The 6,000-nt window shown below is 45.7% G+C and overlaps 1 protein-coding gene across 3 annotated transcripts in view; it reads right to left on the reverse strand.

Moving 5' to 3' along the window:
• The window catches only part of GTF2IRD1 (GTF2I repeat domain containing 1), a 1,361,292-nt gene extending 1,355,895 nt beyond the window's left edge, over positions 1-5,397 (reverse strand). Inside the window, exon 1 of one of the 3 annotated variants that reach the window (XM_078679432.1) lies at positions 5,370-5,397. The gene's annotated coding sequence lies outside the window, so the exon portion shown is untranslated. The remainder of the gene's footprint in view (positions 1-5,369) is intronic. The other 2 variants (XM_078679431.1, XM_078679429.1) reach the window with 2 other exon arrangements.
• Positions 5,398-6,000: the final 603 nt, after the last annotated feature.

A 6,000-nucleotide genomic window follows, 5' to 3' on the forward strand; every position in this document is an offset into this window, starting at 1 on the left:
TACTGACGCAGGTCTCCTTGGTCCTTAAACAATCATTCGAATGGCAAACGTCATCACCCACCCCATTTAAAGCAGGAGTTCTGCGATTATTAAAAAATTTGGCTCTGGCCGCTTTGGCCTTTTTTCGGGCATAAGTTGATATTGCCAAGCGTTTCCTTTTTTGGATTGCATCCCATTTATTAACAATAATAATCGGCTTAATTGTCTCCGTTTTTTTGGGATGCCTAAATCCAAAGCAGGATTGTTTGGTACCAAAATCGGAATAGAATTAACAGGCAGTGGGGAAAGGATAATAGATTGTGCCGAGAGAGGGGTCGGTGAAGAGTGATGGATAACCGCCTCAGTTATAAGCGGTCTGGGACCAGCCAGACGCTCAGGGGTTTTGGCGGAGGCAATAGTACCAAGTGATGATTTTTTAGACAAGGCTAAATCCTGGGATAGTCTACGTGCAGCATCTAGCTCTATGGACACTCTTTTCTGCATTTTGTTGATCTCAAGATCAATAGCCATATTGGTCCTAGTGATGAAGTCATCTAGAGTCCCATTATGCATTTTCCCTCCCTCTGCGGTTTTACTGCGAGTACCCTGTGAGCACATGGTAAGTCTTTAAACAAACAATATTTAACAAATAGGTGGGCGACAGACTTTAGTCAATAGGGGTGGCCCAGTCCAGTCCTTTCCGTCCTCGAACGGCCCGCTCTTTGCCCGGTCTTCGCCCCGAGCTGCGTCCCGCGCTGCGGGAGGGAGGACCATAGAAATAGGGAACGTAGTGGGGCGGGGGCGGGGCAGCAGGGAGAGCGGACCGGAAGGTGTCACGCGGTCACGCAGGGACTCCTGGGATATGGAGTCCCCGCAACGCTCGCAGCCCAGCTGCCTTCCACAGCCCAAAACCAGACCAGCTCCCTCACGGTCACAGGTGCAGCTCCTCACACTGCTGGCGATGCGGCACCCGCGGAGCGGGTGCGGCGAGGTCCAAAGGGTCCGGTACTAAAGAGGGCAGGTCCTCCTCCAGCCAAGAGCTCCTCATGGTGAGAGTTTCTAAAAGACGGTCCCACAAGAGGCAGGGCGATGAGGGATTAAAAGCCTTCAGTGGGCGGGGGGCGGGGCAGCAGGGAGAGAGGACCGGAAGGTGTCACACGGTCACGCAGGGACTCCTGGGATATGGAGTCCCCGCAACGCTCGCAGCCCAGCTGCCTTCCACAGCCCAAAACCAGAGCAGCTCCCTCACGGTCACAGGTGCAGCTCCTCACACTGCTGGCGATGCGGCACCCGCGGAGCGGGTGCGGCGAGGTCCAAAGGGTCCGGTACTAAAGAGGGCAGGTCCTCCTCCAGCCAAGAGCTCCTCACGGTGAGTTTCTAAAAGACGGTCCCACAAGAGGCAGGGCGATGAGGGATTAAAAGCCTTCAGTGGGCGGGGCAGCAGGGAGAGCGGACTGGAAGGTGTCACACGGTCACGCAGGGACTCCTGGGATATGGAGTCCCCGCAACGCTCGCAGCCCAGCTGCCTTCCACAGCCCAAAACCAGAGCAGCTCCCTCACGGTCACAGGTGCAGCTCCTCACACTGCTGGCGATGCGGCACCCGCGGAGCGGGTGCGGCGAGGTCCAAAGGGTCCGGTACTAAAGAGGGCAGGTCCTCCTCCAGCCAAGAGCTCCTCACGGTGAGAGTTTCTAAAAGACGGTCCTATACGTCCTATAGCTTGAAGCTGACGAATGACAGCGGATCGGTGGACCACTGAGCCAGCGAATTCCTCACGTATAGGACCGAGAAGCGGATCTCTTGGCCTTGCGCCAGCACCTCTACAGGCAATTCAATACGACCTGTCGACTGTTGTGCAGTACACCTTGTCTTGAGAAAGACCCACCACAACCTTACACCTAGGCGCAGAAGGGTCGAAACGTCGACATCCTGTAATTGGCCGTTGATCTCTAGGATTCCAAAACTGAAAGAAATATACAGAATCTCTAGACATCCAATTATCACGGCCTACAGAAAAACAACTGTGTATATATGTATATATTGATTGTATAGATTTCTAATTTCACTTGTATATATTTGTCACTATTTGATCACTATTCACTATTGTCACTATTTTGCACAAAATTCTATCTGGACAGTCTTTTCTTAAAAATTTCTTTTGTATTGAATAAAAAGTCAAGTAAAAGACTTTAAAGTAATAAATAAGACCTCGAGTCATTAGTTGGGAGGTTTTGAACTGTTGTCAATGGAGGGGGTTCCTCAACCACAATAATAGTATTGTTTGAATTACTCATGCTTCGTACCCAACAGAACCACTTGTTTTATTAACCATGGGCTGGAAAACAAGCATGTGTGACATGGGATACGTTGACCCGACCATACTCGAGGGCAGGCTGTCCGACCCAGACCTCGAGTTGTATTATTGTGCTGCGCAGCAAATGCATGCCTAGCTCTGGTTGCATGGACCCCAGGATAGCCTGCAATTAGACACAGAAAGAGATGCGGTACATCCTTTGTCTCTCCCGCAATACTTATGTGGGGCGCCGTGTATGCGTTATCATATCATAGATCCGGTGGGGAACACTAGGAGCCTGCTATGGAAGGCTGCCCGTAGGCAAGAAATTACCTTACATTACTCCCCCAAAATACCGCTAGAACTTTGTGGTTGGTTACCAATGCGGCAAGAGAAAGAATGTATTAGAGCCATGCAGTCGATATTACCACTGCAGGCAAATACTTTGAGGAAGGTGCAGTCAAAGAATGGGAGATGCTAAATATAGATGCACTGGCTGCCCCTGGGACGGCTACATTTCACTATTTTCGTGCAAGACATGCGCTGTGCGCAACACTGGGTGATGAGATGCTAGAATACTCACTTCTGACGTATCTGTTAAATGGTTAAACCCCTCAACACATGATTTTGATATTATATACCCTCTCCAACACAGGCGCAGGTTCCAGACACATGAAAGCTTTGCAAGAATGGCGCGCAGAGTTAGAGTTGGACATCACAGACGAGCAGTGGATATATTGCTGCGCAAGCACAAAGTCGGTCACTCAAAATGGTAGCCATCGCCTGACACATTTTAAGTATTTACAGAGGGTGTACCACACTCCTGTTCGCCTATACAAATATGGCCTTAGAAAGAATGACAGGTGTGAAAGGTGCGGAGGGAATTGGATAACTTAACCCATATCTCCTGGGACTCACCGGATATTCAAAGGTTCCGGGAGGCGGTACAAGCTGCATTACAAGATATTGCACGAGTGGGACTCAGGCTAAACCCATTGGATGCCTGACTGGGCTATGTTAAAAAGTACCTGAAGAACTTGCGCAGGTTACTTGCGCTAGGCATTCTGTTGGCAAAGTGTAGGGTAGCACTGCAGTGGATGAGGGGGCCCATCCCCATAATTAAATAATGGTGTGCAGACTTGACATACTGTAACAACCAGTCTGAAAATGATAATGCTCTCATGCCTATGCAGTGCAAACCAAAAGACATTTGGGACCCATTCAAGGCATACTTTACCAGTCACACAACGTCAGAAGAGTCAGAGAAAGAACAGGGTACACCAGGTGTCGGTTGATTCAACAAGCACATAAATGATCAGAGCATACTGCTGTTACCCACCACCAAGTAGAGTGTGGGGGATGGGGCTGGTCACCTTTTAACAGGGGGCTATGGGTATTGTGGTTTCCTGTACGCAATCGATGAGTACCCAGGTGTGGGCAATGTCACCTAAATCTATTAAGCAGAATGTTTGTATCTAAGCTGTGCCTGTCATGCTGCTATTGGTCTTTTCCGTGGGCTGCTGCTTATAATGTAATGATCATTGCGATTCAAGTATATATGCAAAATGAAAATAACGTTTTTTCAAAAAATTATAATCAACTAACACAAAATACATTTACTAATCATGCTGTCCTTCTTTACTCTCCTGTCTTGACTACTGAGTTCCTTTGACTTTACTGCTCTTTATTGAATTCATACGCCTTTGGCATTACTAATTGATGGCACAGCATATGCATTTCTATAACTATTATGTTTTGAGTAAATCTTTAAACTTTAGCTCTTGGTCTGTCATCCTTTGAGCGGGAATGGCTGCCGTCAAAATTACCATGCTTGAAATTTGATTGACACGGGTCGAGCGGGGAGCACCAAAGTCTGATAGAGCCAGTACCGCTCTGCATAGAGTCATACCCTAATGTCTTTGGATAATTCTTAAACATCGTGTTTCAAATACCGTTTTCCATTAATATATTTTAAATATGGGTTATTTATAGGAGTCTATTAGAGACATTTTGCAAAGAAATGCTTATATTTTTGAAGACCGTGTAACATTCATAAAAAATTTATTTTAGATCAAAACAAGACTTCACATATGAGAAATGGAACGGTCACAAATATTATTTGCAATCAAATTTAGCCACTGCGGTATTATAATATTGAAAACACATACCACTATCCCTGAATATTAGATGAAAGCACATTTAAAATATGGACGAGTGTGCCTGTGCACTGTCAGTACCTGGCCAAAGTGGGCATTAAATAGCTATAATTGGATCATAAATTCAAAGCTGTTCTGATCAGGGTCCCCCAAAATACGCTTGGCCAGGGGCCCCTGAAATCGTTAAGATGCCTGAGACTGCCTCAATGGAAATACCATTATTGGCTTTATTGGAGTATCAATTCCTGAAGAAAAAAATCGTCATCTCTAGATTGAGGTATTTTACCCCACACCCACATATAGCTGCGGGGCAACACTGTGTGAGACTAACTTCTTATTTGGGGCTAGGGTTGCTACCTTTCCAAGAGAAAAATACCGGCCATATTTTGAAAGTCTGGAAAAAGAGGACTCGATACTAAATAGGATGATTTTAAACAAAATTGTATGTATTCAATTGTAAAATTACTTTTATGCCTTTGAATACACTAATTATGAGGCAGATATCATTAATGTAGCTCTAGAACAGATTTTAAAGTAATTTCCATTTCCTGTTGAAGAATGTACAGTACAGATAAGGGGGATACCGACCTGAGATAATTGTAATTATTTTCGTACCGGCCAGGACATTAAAATACTTGTGCCGGTAGGAAACTGGTCAAGTATCAACCTATTTGGAAAGAATTATGCTGCAATAGTATTAGCTTATGCGTGTGGCAAAAACGTGTTTTCCTAACGTTAGCAAAAGAACTCTGAGGCGAATTATGCAGCACACGACTAGAATGAACACACTCTCACCAAAATTGGCTAAGTACGTACTGTCGCCCCCCTGTGCCTGTGCTGAGTATACTGCTCGTACGAGAGCTATTAATTAACACATATTTATTATATAACGCCACAGCTCACAAAAGAGCCCAGGCCCAGTGACACTACAAATAAACTCACCTGAAGCATTCGAATCAGTCACGCACCTACCGTAGCGTGACGTCAACACGTAAAAACGAGACCACTTTTGCCGTTGGCGAGAGCGGCACCGGAATGTTCCAGACAACAGAGGAGATCGGACAAAAGCGCACATGATTCGGCGGGAAACAGGAACTTGCAAATGGTGCACAGGCAAGAAAACAAAAGACTCTTATATTGAATGTAAAATATCATACGCCGTTTTTTTTAATACATATAACTGAGCAGCTAATTTTGAAGCGATGTACGCAGACGTTTTAGTCTCATTTTCCATAACAAATATTAGGTTAGGATTGGGACAGAAAATAGACCCTGGCACCCTCGTTACCAGTTGGAAAACAAAAGTGGCCCATGTTGTCCAATTGGGCAGTTTTGAACTTGAGACAAGTGGTGTGCACACATGGCAACATTTTAGAAGAGGAAAGAGTGCGATGCTAAAAAATACACGGTAGAATGAATACCCCCCTTGACTTCTGTTGAAAGACAGGCTATTTTTTTTAACTTTAAAAATCGGGTCTCCTGCCCAATGAGGCGGGTCTATTGTGTTTTATGTGTTTTGCAAGATATGGAAAACTGCCTAGATCTGAGCTTACTGCAGGCAATGTTTTTTGTA

Source organism: Lissotriton helveticus, chromosome 3_1, assembly GCF_964261635.1.
Source record: "Lissotriton helveticus chromosome 3_1, aLisHel1.1, whole genome shotgun sequence".
NCBI lineage: Eukaryota > Metazoa > Chordata > Amphibia > Caudata > Salamandridae > Lissotriton > Lissotriton helveticus.